This window comes from Podarcis vaucheri, assembly GCF_965113315.1.
Source record: "Podarcis vaucheri genome assembly, chromosome: 9".
In the NCBI taxonomy this organism is placed as follows: domain Eukaryota; kingdom Metazoa; phylum Chordata; class Lepidosauria; order Squamata; family Lacertidae; genus Podarcis; species Podarcis vaucheri.
Genome location: NC_138767.1, coordinates 33,465,893 through 33,486,623, shown reverse-complemented (window position 1 = coordinate 33,486,623; position 20,731 = coordinate 33,465,893).

The following is a 20,731-nucleotide window of genomic DNA, read 5'->3' as shown; positions in this document are numbered from 1 at the left end:
TTGCACGCCCACAACTGCAATGCAAAATTGCAACCTAAATTGATGGATTGCTCTCCATAGCAAAATGAAGATGGACACTTAGGTATGTTTCACCAATAACTTAACTGTCGGCAAGGTGCTAAATGAGAACATTTATCAAATGAAGGCTTGGAGCAAACAGAGTACTGTCAGCATATATTTTCATTTGGCTGTTGAGCTAATTGGGCAAATGTCTTGCAAATAAGTATTGGATATGTTTGGGTGTGAACAAGCAGAGCCTTTTTATGCCAGTAAGACTTTGTTTCACAAACACACACATTTTATTTTTAATATTATTTCAGTCCACACAGGACCTTCTGTTATACAATCCTGCCCAGAATCATTTTACTACACAACAGTTTCCAAGTTCTTTGTTTCTGGTCCACCATACTGTAAGGAGCAATGATTCAGCATATTTCTGTTCCATGTCATTTATAAGTCTGTTTTGCCCTACTTCCATCTTAATTTGCAAATTGTTTTTAAATATTTGTAGAAATTTTAATATAAAGACATTTCAAAAACATTAGTAATTACATATTCTCTCAAAATATGCATATCTAAACTTATTTTCAAAAACACATATTTTTTAAAAAAACAAATCTTGATCTTTTTAATTTTTCAAAAAAGAGATCTGCACTGGAACATTTGTGAAATGCAAAACTAAATGGATAACAATGTTGAAATCAGCACTTAGGGCATTAACCAGTGGAGTATTTCTGCTGGAGCAAGGATTTACACTATCACAATGGAACTTTCCCTCCCTCTCCTCCACACACCTTCTATGCCCTCCCCAACAGTGGCGTAGTGTGGGGGTGCAGGGGGGCCGGCCGCACCGGGCGCAACATCTGGGGGGGCGTGCTCGCAGCGCTAAAATCCATGGGTTAGGGGGCGCAAATTACTTGCCTTGCCCCGGGTGCTGACAACCCACGCTACGCCACTGCTCCCCAAAACTGCTCCTGGTGGTGGTGGGAATCCCAGAACAGAATTCGGGACGTGCAGGGGACATATAGGGAGAGAGACATCTGTTTCACAACACAAAGTCCTTGCATTAGTGGAAGTTCTCTATTGGATACTGCCCCCAGTGCAGAAGATCAGGCAAGTTCATGTTAGAATTTTGCAAAGACTGAGTTCCTCAAGTATCCTTACTTACCCCCGACTTATAAATAAAGCTGGTCCATTGCTATATAGATATAGATACCTTCATCTCTCCAGAAGGGAGAATATACAGAAAGAAAACACAAATTATGAGTGTATACGTTTAAAAAGAAAGTCTTCCAGGCTTTCCAGCAGCTTTACATTCTATTAAGAGGCTGAACCTTTAAGGAAAGGAAATCATTAGAAGCCTTATTGCAACGTTTTCCATCTGTGAAGAAGTTGGATATTGACGTTAATTCCATAGGCTTGTGATATAGCACTCTCTCACACCTGATGCTTTGGCTGCAGCCCCAGGCAACCATCAATTGCAGTGGAGACTAGAATTTGTCTTGCTTTAGGTGAAACATAGTGATATTTACTGAAATATTAAACAGGAGAACAGATTGCAAAACCCCAGGCTAGACATCATGTGGAGCTTCAGAGACATCTTTAGGGCATTTTTTTTCTACTTCACTTCATAAGTAGGATAAGGTAAATACCTATCCTTTATCAGCAAATGTTACTGCTTAGAAACCCATAGGCAACCCATATTTACTTACAAAAGAAAGTTAAATCTTCATAGATACTTTATTCCAATTAGAGAACTGTGGTAATTTTCAGGAATCTGTTTTCAAGATATACCGTACATTTTCCCCCCTTTCTATTTGGCAAAAGGAAAATATAACACTTTAAGGGGGGGGAGCATCATTTGAAATTATAATAATATAAATATTTTATTTGTACTGAAATTAAGGACATGCCAACCAAACAATACGGGAGGGTATTTTCCTGTGAAAATCTGTTTAAATTAACTGGAAACTGCACAAGAGCAAGTAATAACTATCTTTGCTAATACATATAAAATAAATAGGCTCATTATGTGTGAAGTATTTTAGGATCATCAAGGTTTATTTTAAAAAAAGGACTGATGGGCAGGACATATGATGGTCAAGCTGGAGAAGATATGAAGGTTTTTCAACTATTTAAATTAACTCAGTGGTACTGTCTTTTTTTTGGGGGGGACATCAAATATCTAGATATCTTTAGAATTTGGCAATGTTATTCTTCTTGCATAGTATGTTTTATTTTTTTCAAATGTGCAGGATATGCCTTCTGCCATGGGTGGCAGGTACAAACAGATTTGTACAGTGGTACCTCGGGTTACATATGCTTCAGGTTACAGACTCAGAAATATTACCTCAGGTTAAGAACTTTGCTTCAGGATGAGAACAGAAATTGGGCAGCGGCGGTGCAGCAGCAGCATGAGGCTAAAATGGTGCTTCAGGTTAAGAACAGTTTCAGGTTAAGAACAGACCTCTGGAATGAATTAAGTACTTAACCCGAGGTACCACTGTATTTGTAGACTGAATCTGCTTGGTCACTGTAAGAACAGGATGCTGGACTAAACGGGCCATTGGCATGATCCAGGAGGTTCTTCTTTTGTTCAGTTTGAGACTATACCTATTATGAACTATTTCGTATTATGATGGACCAAGGAGACATTTTGGGGAAAACAATTTATCTAGCATTTTCCCTCACTGAAGCTGTCACATAGTCAAACTGGGTTGTCTAGGTGACAACTTCAATGTTGAGAAGGTCAACTTGAAACAACAATAAAAACTACATTTAATTAGGGCATCAAACACCAATGAGCAGGTCTGAAAAAGCCTTTGTTTTGGGAGGTGGTGAGACTCTGTGGAAATTTCAGCCCCAATGAAAGTCCCTTTTAGTGTCAAATTCATTCAGTATCTGGCTCAAGAAAAGTGTTTAAAGTATTCTGGATTTTTGCACAGTTTGTTTAATAGAATTTTCAATGGTTCAAGAATTTTGTTCCCAAATGATAACAATGACTCAGTGTGTTAAAAACACACACACAATATTATCTAAATTAAAATCTAAATTAAATCCTTTTTCTCTAATGATTCAGCATTTACTCTATTGTGAATATTTTGTAATTGCAGTGAGTCTACTGTTGTTTCAAGCAAAGCTTAGAGATATTAACATCGGGAAACAAAGATTGGATTAAAAAATAAGGATACTTCATTGGCACTCATCATATCAGCTTGGTCTTATTTCTATTGTAAGAAGGGGTGCTACTTTGGACCTTTTTTTACCTGATTCATTTATATGGAACAGGGCATCAACACAAGCTGGTGTGTTTTAATATAAGCATGACCTATGACCATCGTGCAGCTTATATCCAACTACTGACAATTGCAGAAAAGGTCAAACCCTTAATCTCCATATTTGCCAACAATTCTGTCCTTCCTCATATGGCGGGTGTGGGGGCGGACACAATTGCCACACTCTCATCCTCTTCAAAAAGATGAGAGATGGGCTCTCCCTCAGGAGCAATCTGAGCAACCACATGGGGAGATCTGCCCTATAGCGGAGAAGTAGAGATCAGATTTAAGCCCACTCCACACCACACTCTCTCCTCTTCTCATTGAGACACCTACCCTTCCTCCCTTTTTCCATTGTTGGCTCAGCAAGTTGCCTTCTTTAAGGGGACTGAGTGGTATTTTGGGGTTGACACTAATTGGCCAGGTCTCATCTACGTTGCCTACTTCACACTTTTTGGTGTTGTCTGTGTGACTTGAGTGGTGTTTTGTTAGAATTTGTCTAATTGGCATTTGGTGGGTGAGTGGATTTTGAAAAATATCTGACTACTATTGGAGCCAGAGTGGTGTTTGGGCCTGTCAGGCACATCAGGGTGAAATGGGACATGTCAGGTTTATATACCCAAGGAGCACACAGTGAGGAGGGAAGCATTTCCTCAGGCCTTGCTTCATGACCACAGCACATGACTGGCAGCTGGCTCAGGAGGCAGGAGAGTTGAAATCCTCCCATCAGTCCACTTCACTGCCTGGACCTCATTGATTTTGGATAATCATAGAATCATAGAGTTGGAAGAGACAACAAGGGCTATCGAGTCCAATCCCCTGCCAAGCAGGAAACACCATCAGAGCACTTCTGACATATGGTTGTCAAGCCTCTGCTTAAAGACCTCCAAAGCAGGAGACTCCACCACACTCCTTGGCAGCAAATTCCACTGTCGAACAGCTCTTACTGTCAGGAAGTTCTTCCTAATGTTTAGGTGGAATCTGGTGGAATTATTTTGATTACAGATTCTATAGTTGTTATATTTTAATAAATATGACCCATTACCCATCTTTCATGTCTCAAGTCTTCTTGGGTGTGTTGGCAAGATCTGGTTATCAGTTCCCTTAAGGAGGATCTCAATTTTAAACAAACAGTGAAGGTCACTTCTGGGGTAAAAATTGGGAGCTGAAGAGATAATACTTGCTTCCCACCAAATTAGTATCTTTCCCTCTTCACCCCAACCTTTTGAACAATCCCCTTCTGATATGAGGTAGGTGGGAGAAATATTTGGGCTGACATTTGCTATTGACCAGATATAGTGGGTCAGGTTTCTAGATATACCAAAGAGACTCATAATGAACATGCATCATGAGGAAAGTGAAGAACACATGTCCATGAACTTCATGGAACTTCATTTGATGCTTGCAGTTGCGGGTGAAATGATGCGGAGAAAAGGTGGATTATGAACAATAACTCCTTTACTTATATGAAAAAGTCATTCCCTTTATTCTCCAAATGAACCAATTGAGAGAAAGTGACTAGAAGACAATGACAGAAGTCATACCAGGCAGTCAAACTTCTCAACCATAATAGCATTAGGGAATAATTTGAAAAATAACTTTGAAGTCAGTTGTTTTATGTACATTTCACATTTTCAATCAATGTTATTAGGCATAAGAAGTTAGAAATTCCAGGATGATTATTTCAAACAAACAATTTCAATACTATTTGATGGACATAATTTAAACATTTGTGCATGGTTTCATCAAACACAGGTTTTGCCAGACATTCCTTATGAGATTAGAAAATAATATGGCCTTACATTTATTCTGTTTTACATAGTTTAGATAAATTTAAAATGCCTGTCTACATATAAATGTACTAATGAACATTTTATGAAAAGCAGAAGGAAAATAATGTGTGTGTTTCCTTCACTGATAGTCAGAATGCATTCATACTGTGGATGCATATTGAAATACATAGAAGCAATTTAGTGGCCATAAAATTATAAAACCAATACATATTCTAAGCATCGTTAATTCATTATGTGCCCACATACATATTAAAAATAGGTATAGCATCAATGACAGCTTCAATGTTTCCTTCAACCTCCAGAGAAAGAGGACTGGGCCTGAAAGTCTGGATGCATAGAAGAAACACTATATAGAGAGACTGAACATCTTTACTGTAGAAACTGCATGGCTAATTGATAATTAAAAATGGTTGCCATCTCATTTCCCCCTGCTGTAGTAGCCTAGACTTTTTTCAGTCTAGAACAAACAAACAAAACATTGGTGGTTACCGTAGCAATTAGAAAACCAGATTTATAACACCTAAAGTTGGTTTAAGCCGGTCATCGTCGGGATGTATTAAAAACAAAGTGGTCATTGCAATGCCATAAGAAACAATACTGGGAGTATTTTTGGGTGATTACAGCAACTATCTTCAAATCAAAATACTTTTTTACACTGTGACCTTAGGAAGCAAACCCAGATGGTTAAATCCACTGGAACACATTAAACCTATGGTATGCACTAGTCATTGGGGTTATCCAAATTTCATGGGATCATTTACATGATGCCAGGCTCTTGCAGCCTTTCCATAGCAATAGCCTGGCTTTCCAACTGACTTTTGGAATGCATTAGACTGAAACCAGTGGAACCACAGCTCCATATCGTTAATATGGCCACCACTGTAGCTCAAAGGTGCACCAAGGGAATATATCAAAATCGCCAGGGAATATTTTGTTGCCACAACTCCTTCCACACCATGGCCCATTCCTAAGAATGACCTGTTCTTTCAAATTGGACTGAGGCCAGCAGCTGCAGAGAAAACAACAGATGCCACCTCCCCCAATCTTTCTTCACATTTCTTCTAAATTTGGAAAGCTGTGTACAGTGGTACCTCAGGTTACAGATGCTTCAGGTTACAGACGCTTCAGGTTACAGACTCTGCTAACCCAGACATAGTACCTCGGGTTAAGAAATTTGCTTCAGGAAGAGAACAGAAATCATGTGGCTGCAGTGGGAGGCCCCATTAGCTAAAGTGGTGTCTCAGGTTCAGAACAGTTTCAGGTTAAGTATGACCTCCGGAATGAATTAAGTCCTTAACCCAAGGTACCACTGTATATGGAATTGTTAAAGTAAAACTTCATAATGATAACATATGTCTTGCTTTTATAAGTGGGTATTTGTTTTTCAGCAGTGTGCAACATGCCTTGACTAAATGTTTCCATCTTTGACAGGAAATGATGGGAAGTACTTGGGTGATGATTAGGGTCCCCCCCCCCATCTCCAGAACTGCCATCTTTCACTTGATTCATCTAATGGACTAATACCATAGTAATAGAAGATGTTGTCTTGATTTTATGAGACAGAATAGAAAATCCAGCACACTATAATTACAGACCTGACTTTGTGACTCTGTATTTTATTTAAATATGTTGTCCACTGCAATGTATTGTAAAATAGTATTTCCATATAACCATTTAGCATCAGTGATTATTAAATCCCTTGCTAAGTGGAATAACATAGGAAGATTTTGAGCGTATTTGAACTAGAGCCACAAAACATGGGTCACGGTCTAATTTTCAGCTGCATTTTGTGATCTTGTTTGAAGTGACTTCTGTTATTACCAACTGTACAACTCTTGAGAAAAGTTAATGGTAAAAAGACTTATTGGCAAGCAAGTTCTTCTATCAAATGAGGAATGTGATGTATTTGGCATTTGTAATTTAGCTAATTTGTGTAATAAACTCACTTCTTGGACAGCTGCAGATTCTGTTATTGCATGATGAATATTACCATTCATGGACATACCTTATTGTTGAACAAAACTACCAGTAAACCCCAAGGATTTCTATACCCCTGAATCAATAAATATTATTAAAATATGGAATGTTGCAGTCATTTATTTTATTGTTCTAAGGTCAGTGGTTGGGACTACTGAAGCATGAACTAAACAGCAAGCACTACCTTTAATTTCGTTCATTGAGATAATGAATGTGTGTTAATAATAATATAGTACAAAACGTGTAATAGGAATTAATGTAGCGTGAAATAAAATCATGTTTTGGTATCAAGAAATGTATGGCAAAAGTTTTCAAAATATTTAAATGAAAATTGCCTAATATACACATGGGAGACCTTTTAAATGAATGAATGAATAAATGACTGGCTGCAAACTACAGGCCACGAAAAATTATCACAACACATTCTAGCTATATGAGCTCAATAAGATTGAATTAGTTTTCTGAAAAAAAATAGTCTGAAGTTGATACGGAACGAATTAACAATACAGAAAGCATGGAAGCAACACAGATTCTGATTTGCATTCTTTCATTTGTGATCAAACATACCATATATCATAGCACATGCTCTTCTGTGCACCATGTTAAACTCCCTTGACTCCTCAGAGTTACACTTGTGCAGGATCATTGTTCAGCCACTTGCTTCAGTGTATAAATTCTACTTCTTAAGTCATTTCTGTAACAGAAATTTCAATATCACAAATAGTAAGTAATGCATTATTTTACAAAACCAAATAATTAATGTAAGAAATTCAACACATTAATTGAATTTCTGAGAACTTTCGGGAAGCCACTACACAACCCCGATAAGCAAAGCCATGATGGTTAGAACAGTGTGCTCACCACCTTCCCATTTTGTGGTCTAAACCACTGAGCCGCTTGGGCTTGTCGAATGGAAGGTTGGTGGCTCAAATCCCCGTGACGGGATGAGCTCCTGTTGCTCTGTCCCAGCTCCTGCTAACCTAGCAGTTCGAAAGCATGCCAGTGCAAGTAGATAAATAGGTACCACTGCAACGGTTTATGTGAGCTCTGGTTTCCGTCATGATGTTCTGTTGCACCAGAAGTGGTTTTGTCATGCTGGCCACATGACCCAGAAAGCTGTCTGCGGACAAATGCTGGCTCCCTCAGCCTGGAAGCAAGATGAGCGCTGCAACCCCGTACAGTGGTACCTCGGGTTACAAACTCTTCTGGTTACAGACTCAACTAACAGGGAAGTAGTACCTCAGGTTAAGAACTTTACTTCAGGATGACAACAGAAATCACATGGTGGCAGCGGGAAGCCCCATTAGCTAAAGTGGTACCTCAGTTTAAGAACGGTTTCAGGTTAAGAACGGATCTCCGGAACGAATTAAGTTCGTAACCAGAGGTACCACTGTAGTCTCCTTTGACTGGACTTAACTGTCCAGGGATCCTTTACCTTTACCCTACAATATAAATTATTGAAAAGTGACATGAAAACAGCAACAGAACATGGAAAAGTGTTTCCTAACAATATCAGCACCAGGACCTGGGCAAAAGCAGAAGCACCACACATTTTTTCTTAATGTTGTTAATAACAATGGAATTCTAAATGGAAAAAATAAATATATAAACAAAACTTACATTCCCTGAGCTCTGTTTCCCTTGTGTGATTGAATGGAAGGTTTCTGAAAATCTTTGTTGCTAGTATGATTATTTATATCAAGACCTTGAAAATTGTATCTGTTTATAAATTATAGACTGGGTTCCAAACAAAGCCATTTTAGGGATACCCATAGGCTTGAGGATATCCACTGGAACTATGGACACTTAAACCCCATATTTTTGTTAACTTTTTAAAAAATAAGCCAAAGTCCCCTAATGTGTCCTGAAGCTTAGTTTTAGGCAAAATTGCATATGCATATGAGAGTATGTTTTGAGAGAGAGTAAGGTTGTTCTTCCTCATGTAGACTTCCATCAGCAAAATGTAACACGCCACTGCCTTCACTGCAAAGGAAATGGCTGATTAGTTTTTGTTCGTTGCCGTGCTTGAAAAGTTACTGCATTTCTCCTCTTTCCTACATGCATTTTAAAGTAGACAGACCATGACAATCTGGGATATAACTTGCAATGAGACTTATTAAGCTTGCATAAATGAGATTTTTATGGTGCCCTAACTATGACTTTCACTTACTGAAAATATCAGATAAAAAGCTTATGTGAACTCACAGGTGGCTTAGCAAACTGTTGCTGTAATATATTAAAATCTCTACTCCCAACAAAGGTGCTGAGACTTGGACACTAGAGAAAATATTTGGTCCTTGCATTTATTTATGAGGGGAAAAGACTCAAAGATTTCACAGACTTTGAAAATATGTGGCAGAATCTCTTTGTGACAGGTGAATGCCCATGAAAATTAACAAAAGAGTTATATTCAATTATATCTAGTTAATACTAAAGGTATGATAATGTATAATAATAAGGATTTTTGTAGGCAAAAATAAAAAAATGTTTGTTTACTTAAATTATTTAAATCATTGGGAGAATTATTGTAGTATGTGCCATTTACCTCATGGTGGTTTATGATGGGCATCATTATGTATGTAAAAGGGGGAGGGGGGAGTTCTCAGAATTAGGAAAAAGGAAAGTTATTTTTGGATTGTCTCTGAACCAAAGTGAGCTCCTGAAAGCTTAACAATGTTATTTCATCTCCAACAAATTCAATCCCCATTTGGAAAACTTGGTTAATTGTGGGTTATTCCACTGGCTTGGAGTCCTCTATTCTTAGTGCATGCCCAATTGTGTTGCTGTTAATACCACCCTATACCCATGGGTCTCAGCGTGGTTCACAACAGAAAATTACAATATAAAAGGACAGAATAAATAATTAAAACAATTAAAACAATTAACAGTACTAATGTATACAAACTAATAAAAATACACTCCCCAACAAAAGCCTCCAACAATCCTCCACCCCACAAATACAAATACAAAAATCCAAATTAACATACAGTGGTACCTCGGGTTAAGTACTTAATTCGTTCCGGAGGTCTGTTCTTAACCTGAAACTGTTCTTAACCTGAAGCACCACTTTAGATAATGGGGACTTCCGCTGCCGCCGCCGCACAATTTCTGTTCTCATCCTGAAGCAAAGTTCTTAACCCAAGGTACTATTTCTGGGTTAGCAGAGTCTGTAACCTGAAGCGTATATAACCTGAGGTACCACTGTATAACATTTGAAAACATTTTAAGCAACCCCACCCCACAAATAAAACAACACCCACCCAAGTTAAAACCCCACCCTCTATTAAAACAATAATTTTAGCACAAGGGGGCTGGCGAATGCCCTCTCTCCACCCCAAAGGGACACCCCCAAAGGGATGATTCCTCGTTGGTGCTGTACCTTCAGTGGTGACCCCACCTCCAGAGCAGGTAGGCATTATAGAGCTGCCCCCGCAACTGGTATACACCTATGGTTATTAGACCTATGAATCTCAGAACCTGAAATGATTTGTGCAATCCCCATTTTGGGATGTCTCAATGGAAGCAGTGGTGTTAGGATGCTGTCAGCGGCTCTCGGCTGGTTGCCCAGGAAAGCATAAAGACAATGAAAAGTTTCTTACCATCCTTTTTTATTTCAACCTTTACAGAGAGAAGCTATAGAACCCAGCCTCTTGGATAATGGTGTTGATCCTGAGTGAATCTACACACACACACACACACACACACACACACACACACACCGTCTCTCCCACTTCCTCATTCACCACTTCTATGGGTGCTACTATGTGCCCTCTGTCTTTGAGCTCTTTGCTCTCCTACATTTAAGGCTCGCTGGGTTCTGGGAGATGGAGGGTCTGGAATGCTTTCTAATGATTTCCCATGATTTCCCATCTTTCCCCCTCATCTGCCTCTGAGCTGTTACCTCCCTCAAACCTCTATTGTAATCCTATACTGTCTTCCTTTTTTCCCCTCTCTGGAAGGGTCAGGGTGGGGAGGTGGTCTCCACCATTCCTCCTCTGCCCAGTCCTTGACAAGTGGGATGGCAGGGTTGACTTGCCTTGGGCTGAAAGGAGAACAGTAGACTCAAAGGCTTCTAGGAGTCTGCACATACACTCCCCTCCAAAAGAAAATCCAATGAAATAGTGATTGGGAGTTTGTCAGCACCTATATTCCTTGTTCTCTAAAATTTGTTTCAGGTCATAATAGAGTAATAGATTTGGAGATGATTTGAGATTTCATTGTCAAAGGTGATACAATTCATTTCCCAGACCCTGTTACTTTTTAAACATGAAGAGTAACTCAGTTGAAATCCCCTTTCTGCGATTTAAAAATTGGATCCTGTGTCAATACATTAGAAGGAAAGCAAATTATTTGTACCAGTCAATGGGCTACTATTTTAATTTGCTTTTAACTGGTATATAACTGAATGTAAGGTTTGGTGACTTGAGTACAAAAGTACAAATTCTAGAGGTTTACGACTATGAGAAAACAGTCTGGGATAGAAGAAAGTTCATTCTTTGTTTTCTTATGATTGTCTATACCTACTCTAAAACACCACACAACAGATATTCCAATCTTAAAGAATGCATTCCACTTAGATGAACAATCACCCAGGTTAGTTTGGAGTGGCCTAAACATTACAAAGCACTGGAATCCTGCAGAGCAAAATCCAAAGTGTTAATTGCTAAAGCAGCTTAGCGACAGACTAGGGACATGGCTTTGTTAGGGGAAATATCACAGTGTTGCAATTCTACTTTCATATGCTAGAACAACACTAACAGATGTCACCTTGGGTGGTACATTTCTAATCCTATCCAGGTTTACTCAGGGCAAGAATCTGGCTGTGTTCAATGAGGCTTGCTTCTGCTCATAGGACTGCATCCCTTGCTACACTGAAAAGTTGTAAAATCAACTCTCTTTTTTCCATCCCTCTAAGGAAAAAGCCTTTCTGCTTTTCCTTTTTGGAAGCCATATCCCTGATGTAGATTAGTGTCTCTTAGATTTTTCATTTGTAGCCAAGCAGGCCATGCACAGATCAGCTCAAAACACTATAATTTGAGATTTCAAGGACAGGTAAGGACAGGTTGCCATTACTCCTTGGTTTGTAGAGGCCTTAATTTCTCATGCAGCCTCTTTCCCCCACAATGCTAACTTTGAAAAAATGACTGAATTTTGAATTTCCTTTATCTTTTTTTAGGCGCGGTCGGGGGCAATAAAATTCTCTGAATATTTTGATTCAGCTCTGCACACACCTGAGCTTATTGTCACGAAATAGTAAAAACACCTGCCCAAGTTTTCATTTTTGTTTCGGTTTTGCCATGCATTTTTTGAGAAGCATGTGAGGACAGCACAAGCTGAACCCCTTTGTCCTCTGCTGTACAATGGCATCAGATTTCATGAAAGGGAAGAAGCCATTTAACATCAGGCATACAGAGGGTGCCTTCATAATTGTATTGATTCGTTTATTTCTTGCTTAGCCAACATTATTGTTTGGTAATCATGGCGTAACTATTTGTTCCTATATCTTCTTGAACAGAGATATCACAATTTTGAGAGTTAATATGTATGAATAATAGGCATGCAACTCATTTGTTATGGCTTTCAAGTCCTTGAGCAAGAAAACTTTGTTCAGAAAGAACAAAGCACCAAATGCTTCAAGTAATATATATTTGAACTGAGTTGATTCCATTTACCAAGATGATTTCTAGATTATTTGTTAGGACTAACAGGGCTTTTCTTCTGCAAACACATCCCCTCATATGAAGAATACCTTCTGGAGATAAATATTGCACATATAACCTCCTTTCTCTCTAACAACAACAACTTCAATGGGATTGTGTTCCTGATCTCAGATGTTACCATAATGCCTTTAATTTTGTATATTACCAAAGAATGGTTTGTGTCCTGTACTTTGCTGATGCTGTTGGGTATTAACATTAGATCAGTTCATCAATTCATATCATGACATTTCAACTGATTTTGCACAAGAAGATACATATAAGAGTTCCAAAGAAGAACAACACAAGACAATAGCACAAGGGGTGTTGATGTAATTTGGAAAAATAGGTGAAATTGCATTAAGTGCTTGGGCCATGTATTGAGCCCACCCCCATTCCCCATGTCTGGCTTCTGTTTAGAGAAAGACACAGTTCAAGTCTAAGTGCCTGAAATATGACCCCTGTGAGAATAAGGTAGGGCCTTTGGCTTTCTTATGTTTTTATGTGTTCAAATCTCTCCTGTTTTTCAGCTGAAGCTGTAAAGTATTTAACACTGGCTAGGTTGTGTGCTGGGACGCGGGTAGCACTGTGGTTAAACCACAGAGTCTAGGACTTGCTGATCAGAAGGTCAGTGGTTCGAATCCCAGCGACGGGGTGAGCTCCCGTTGCCCGGTCCCTGCTCCTGCCAACCTAGCAGTTTGAAAGCACATCAAAGTGCAAGTAGATAAATAGGTACCACTCCAGCGGGAAGGCCAACGGCATTTCTGTGCGCTGCTCTGGTTCTCCAGAAGTGGCTTAGTCATGCTGGCCACATGACCCGGAAGCTGTACGCCGGCTCCCTCGGCCAATAAAGCGAGATGAGCGCCGCAACCCCAGAGTCGGCCACGAATGGACCTAATGGTCAGGTGTCCCTTTACCTTTACCTTTACCTTTAGGTTGTGTGCTATATTCTTAGGCTTTGTCGAGTCTAACTTCCTGACCCAGCTGCCAGCCAGATAAGAATGAATTCAGTGTACTGTAGAAACTAACCCTTGTATATAGCTATCTTACAAGTAGCAGCCAAAATTTAACATCATGTGGCATCTCAGGTTGCAGGAGGTTGCAGTGGCACACAGAGACATGAAATCTGAGTGTCTGCTGTAGGAACAAATGGTTTAGGTAACAAGGGCCCTTTAGAGACAGAAGTGCTTTATAAACTGCGAATAGTAGCATCATCTTTCATTGAATTTTCCATTTGGAATGTTTTATGGAAAGTTATTTCCAGGTGGATGGAACTGAGGAATATTTGGTGACATCTTCTCAAGTTATTGGGCAAAGCTACTTCATTACTGTGCATAATCTTTGAAGCTCACATAAGAGTGAAGTCTCAGTTCCAGTTTGAAGAGCTGGATGAAATGAATTTCTTAATCCTGCAGCCTGTTTCATATCAATAGAACTGATGTAATGGAAATGAAGAATGAATTTGCATGGGATTTAAGGTTGAAAGAGAGCAGATATGAGAGTTGCACTTCAACAATGGAAATTTGATCTCTGAATCTAAAATTCCTCCCAGTGTCTGAAATCTGCAGAACTTCTTTGTATACAGAAACTTAAAAGCTAGCCATAAAAATTCAGATGAGCTGGAGGGTGTTAATGGCTGATTGCCACATCTTCAGTACTTGAATTGTTCGTTTGAATCTTGTCTCCCTTAACATGAGATAAAAACTTATCATAGGAAGATGCAATCTATATTAATTAACACTTATGGATAGGCCCCATCAGTTTCTGTTGATATAACAAAAATGAATATTAATTTTATTTGCAGTAATCACCATAATCTTATTAGATTATGTCTGACTAATTCATTAGAAAGCAGATGGATAATCTCAGAAGTTTTCAGTTTGGTGAGGTTTAAACAGATAGTGATGACTTTGAAATCAGGAATACTACATCTAATATTTCTTTATCGTTATATTTTCTTCTTCAGAATCATCAGAGACAACAGCTACAAATGGAATATCTACGAAGGCTCAAGCAAATCAGGACTAGGTTACCTGAAATATCATCTTTGCATCCACTGACCAGTAAGGGAATTAAAATTAGCAAATGGAACCTGGTTCATTTCACTGTGGCCTGATGATTATCAGCTTATGGCAACATGGAGACAGGCTTTTTTTCAGTGGTGACAGCAGTGTTGTGGAAAGCTCTCCCCACTGAAATATGGAGGGTTCATCAGGACTGGCATTCCACTGGCTCTTGTAGACATGCCTCTTTAGCCAAGCATTTTCTTGAGTGCCTGGCTTGAATCTCCTGCTTTGTTTGCTGGTTTAATTGTTATGCTGTTTTAATGAGCTGGTTTTTATTGGGTTGTATCCAGTGCAGGTCAATTAATGCGACTGATTTAGGCTTCTTAATTTTAATGTTTCTACTCCAAATAGCACTTAGTTGCATTCAATTCTAATGGTTGTATTCCACTGCGTAGATCTATTGAAATTAATGGGCATGGATATCTGAAGTCCATTTCAATAGATCTACTCTGAGTAAAGTTAGTTGAATCAAAGCCTATATTTAAATATTAATGACATCTGCTTTCATATAGTTGTTTTACTGTGCGTTTAATTACGAATAGCTGTATTTTAAAATTGGTTTCATTCTTCTTATATTGCTGTTGGTTTTTATTTGTTTGTGAACTACACTGATATTTCTTCTTGAAATGAAAGGTATAAATAAAAATTATTTTAGTAAATATTAATAATAATTTGTTGACATATTTAAACATCATTCTCGTTAAAACCTCTTTGACAAAGCTCAAAATGCAGATCAAATGATGAAAGGAAGAGGGAATCTTTCAGCCAATATTTAATACAACAACAACAACAACAACAACAACAACAACATGCTACCAACCCTTGCAAACTATGTCACAGCAACCAGAAGACCTTTGTTTAGGTCTAAAGGACAGATTTTCATCCTGAGTGGACATTAGAGATAGAGAAAATCCTATTCACTGAATTTTGAGGGAAGCTTCTCACACACTTTCATGTATCAGAATGTAGATCTGTGGGTTAAGCTGAATAATCAATGAACCAAATTGCACTTGGGTCTGTACTGTAAAACAGCGATTTTAAAATGCTATCAGTTTGCAACTGTAATCATGATCTGCAGTCCCTTTCTCTATGGAGAAACAGATGGATGCCCCAATGTACCCATGAGGCCTATTGAAATCAATAGATAAGGTAGTCAATATCAGGCATGTTAGAATATTCCAGTGGAAATGGAAATAGGAGCAAAAATGGCTGGTGCTTGATTAGTCATCCCATCTCTGGAATGGAAATCAATCCAGTGTGTATGATCAGTATTCACTCTTGTTGTTGATTCAGTTAACAACCAATAAATAATTGACCACATTCTCCCCATTTACATTGCATTTCTTTTGGGTGTAACAACATAATGTTGCATCCACATAATGTTGCACAGCATAATGACAAAGTATTTCAAATAATTTACAGTAATTTAATAGGTATAGTTATTTAGTAATATAGGTATAGTCATCTGGTAATATAGTATTTTAAGCAATTTATGTGACATACATAATTTGTTACCTAATTAAAACAGTTATGTTTTTCTGTTCCTTGTGGAGAAATTACACAACATAGGTTTGGGCAGAGGACTCACCATACTGGACAGAAGACAATGCTGCCCCTGATGAATACAGAGCAGAATAGAGAACGAGGCTTTCGTACATCAGTAGCCCTCACTAACTTAAACCTGTTGATTTCAACAGATCAAGTATCTTAGTTGGATATATAACAGACACACACACAACATTAAAGCTTTCCCTTCATAGCTGAAACAGAGAGTTAAAACAAACAATCATTAAAAGCCAACTTTCTTTTATTTTCCCATGACAAAAGTGTGGCATTGTGTTCACAGCAGCGACAAACCCACACAAAGTATAAATGAATTTTCTTTTTCATCCCCAGAATTTTTTTTATTGAGTTTCATCTTCCTTTTCACTGCCATCGGCAATTATTCTGCACACCTGCACTCAACCAGAAATGTAATGAAAGAGAATCAGTCTCACAATAGAAAAGTTATCATCAGCTCATAATACTGGCCTGCTTTTATGGGCTGCACCATGTCTCAACCAATTGCCAATTTCTTTTGCCATGACATACTGTGTTTTGCTTATATATATGCACATTCTCATATGCATTGCCTTGCATATAATAAGCCAGTGGCACCCAAGGGACCATAAGTTAAACTATGCAGCAATCGGTGAAAACTGGTGATTGCTAAATGATAAAAAAACCGCACCTGTTCTAAAATAAACCTATCACCTTCAGTAATTATTCACTGGTCTGGTTCACATTTCATGTCAAACCAGAGTATGGCTTACTGTGATCACAGGAACATACGAGTTCCCAGCAAGCTGCTCACAACCACTTTGCTCTTCCCAGGTTTTTAAGGTCAGTGTGGGATGGCAGCTAAAGCAAGGTTTGTCTTGAAGTCTCATTTGAATCTGGGATTCTGTTTAAGGTTTCTCCTCCTGATCTGTAACCAGTTTAGGAGTGGATATAATAGGGACAATTCAACCTTCATTGGTGTTTTCAAGGCAATCAGTTAGAAAATGGCAGGTATGAGAGAGGTTTCCCTGGGTAAGAAATAAAGTTGCAGACAAATAGGTCCATGAACTTTTGTGACAGGCACATACAAGCTTTTACCTGTGAGTCACAACAGAGATTTCCTGCTGCTGGCTCTCCTTCCCATCCTGTATCTTCTTTAAACTATTTTGTGTTTTGCGCTTGCAAAGCTGCTCCCCGCATCCAAAAAAAGCACTGTGATTGGAGGACACTGGTAAAATTACTTCTTTTGATTACAAGCTAGTGCTGTCAGTCATGAAGGAGCTTCCTATTCAGATCCTGGAGTTTATTTTAAGTTAGATAAGTAAGTTCTGGATTTACAAAGTTACTCTCTCTCCCCACCACCTCATATTTTCTAAATTAAAAAAAAAGTCTGAATTGCTGACTTCTCACAAAGCAACTGCCTGGAAGCAACGTTATTATGTTGTAAATTTATTCATTATAAATCAATACCTGTTCACATAAAAGTATTCCATCTTCCTTAATATATCCCAGCTGTTTTAAAATTCAGAAAGAGCAAAAAGAAATCTTTTTTTTGCAGAAAACATAGTTAAACTGTGGGATTCGCTGCCACGAGATGTAGTGATGGCCACCAACTTGGATGGCTTTAAAAGAAGATTAAAACAATTATCTGAAGATAATTCTTATCAAAAATAACGCCAGTATCAGAGGCAATATGACTGAATACTAACTACTATGTGCAATATGCATCTGAATATGAGTTGCTTGATTACTTTATATTTCCCTTTGCTTTAAATTATTTTATTTTTCATATGTCATCTTATTATATTATTATTGGTTCTCTAAGACACTTGTGTAAAGTGACTAATAAAGATAATATCAGTAACAATACCTCTAATAACTATTTGTGATCACAAGTGAGCTCTGTGCTTCTCATAGGCATCTAGTTGGCCACTGTAAGAATAGAATGGAGGACTAGATGGGTCTTTCAATTCATCATTCAACAGGGTTATCCCATACAGTGGCCGCGCGGGTTGTTATTTGGTGCTTCTGCACATGCACAAAGCGTGATTTAGTGCTTCTGCGCATGCACGACTGCTGAAACCCGGAAGTAACCCGTTCTGGTACTTCCAGGTTTCGGCAGTCTGCAACCAAAAAAAATGCAACCTGAAGCGGACACAACATGAGGTATGACTCTACTTCCATTTGAGATATGTACATGATACACTCCAAAATATTTTATATATGTAATTTTACATTTTCCCAACAAGATTCAAGCTCTCTCTTTTGCATCCTTGGTATAACTGTGCTTCTGCTGCAGTTTAGGATTATTCACTGAAGATTCACTCATCTGTACTTTGCTTTTGTCTCCTTGACATCTGTAAGATCTGGTCTCAGCTAATGTGAGATACTATTTGCTCGGATACTATTCTCTGAGTAGAGTGGGATTATATTTTTTTTTCTAGTTTCTTGTCCACCCTGGCCATCTTCTCTGACTCGATGGTGTGATCAAGACAATGACAAGATAATGGTTTTACAATTTTGTTGAATACAACTGAGAAAGCCAATTTGGTGCAAAGGATAGCATAAGAACCGCCCAGACCTTGACTCAGAAATTCTACACAATCCTTGCATGTCTTTCTTTTCTTGTTGATTTTGACCTATTGCATCCAATATTTTTCCTGTCACCTTCATGCCATTTGTTACTGTTTTTCCAGTTGTTGTGTGATTTAGTTTACAACGTGTCAGTTTATTTATTCTGTGTCTTCCCCAAGCTGTTGTTGTCAAAACTAGAGAATATGCGCTGAGCTACTGCATAATACTTTTCCAAGTGCTGCCTCAAAAACTTCTTCTGTGGTTAAATTTAATTTCCAGTAACTAATTATCAGGTTGCAAAGAAGTACATGTCAGCTGTGCCTTCAATACTAATATGTTGAAGAGACTATTTTTGCCAAGCGCAAAGAAGTCATGAAAATGAAGTTGATGGTTCCTTCCTTGGCAAAGCAACTGAGAAATTTCAAGGGAACCAAAATATTTTTATAAGGGTTGGCAAAAAAAAGTTTCCCTTGAAAGGGTGTTTGTGCTGGAGAGAGGGGTGTACTTAGGCCTAGAGCATTTATCTAACAAACTAAAGTTGTGTAGCCATTTGATTCCATTGGCAATGATAACTTATCATGCTGAAGGGCAGATAGTTTCAAATGTACAATCAATGCACCATTCCCTTGGTGATAATGTTATTATAGGCAAAACAACTAGGGCTTTCATGCTATTTATATATATCATTTCTCCCCCCCTTTCCCCCCCAAAAATAGTCCCAAAGTGACCTATTGAAAATAAATAATGCAGTGGTACCTTGGTTCTTAAAATTAATCCATTGCAGAAGTCCATTCCAAAACCAAAGCATTTCAAAACCAAGGTGCGCTTTCCCATAGAAAGTAATGCAAAATGGATTAATCCGTTCCAGACTTTTAAAAACAACCCCGAAAACAACAATTTAACACGGTTTTTACTGTCTAATGAGACCACTGATCCATAAAATGAAAGCAATAAACAATGGACTGCAGTCACAGAATCAATCAATCAGTAGCTGAACTGGGTTCCACACAGTCACAAAAAGAAAACAAAAGGAGCCGCAAAAATAAAAACGCAAAATAAATAGCAAAAACAGACAGACCTCAGCATCACACTCAAATCAGAAGCGTAACACTCAAAACGGAGCATGTTCAGCTCCTGAAAAAAAGTACGCCAACTGGAACACTTACTTCCAGTGTTTGGGTTCCAAGTTGTTTGAGTATCAAGGTGTTTGAGAACCAAGGTAGCACTGTACAGCAAAAGGGCCTAAACAGTAAAACCATGCATAGTGCTTGATGCATTCATTCACAAACCATCAGTAACAAGGAAAATATCATTCTCTGAACAATGAAAAAATAACCTCCAAGAGTAGGTCACCCAGTTCAAGTCACAGCCGGGCCCCCAACTGAAAGTGATAAAAGGCACTCCATCTCACAGAAGACATTTGTGCTTCCAGTGACAACGATAGATCCAGTATACCTCTAAACTGTATATCTGCTCCTTCAATGGAAGAGCAACTCAATCAAGAACAGGTTTCATTCTATCCATCCAGTCTAAGAAACTATCCACTTTCCACTAACTAGTCACTATCTTATCTGCACTGGGATTCAGTTTATTTGCTCTCATCCAGTCCTTTACCATAGTCACCACTGGTTCAGCTCATTCTCTGCCATGCCTTGTTTAAGATTTAATGGGGAAATAGAGGTTTTCGGTAGAAAGTGAAAACCACAATGTGAGACACATTTCAAGTGATTAGGGTTTGTTGTGATAATTACTGTCACCATTTGAAAATGTGACCTCATTCTCTGTGAATATGTAAAAAAAAATGGGCTGAG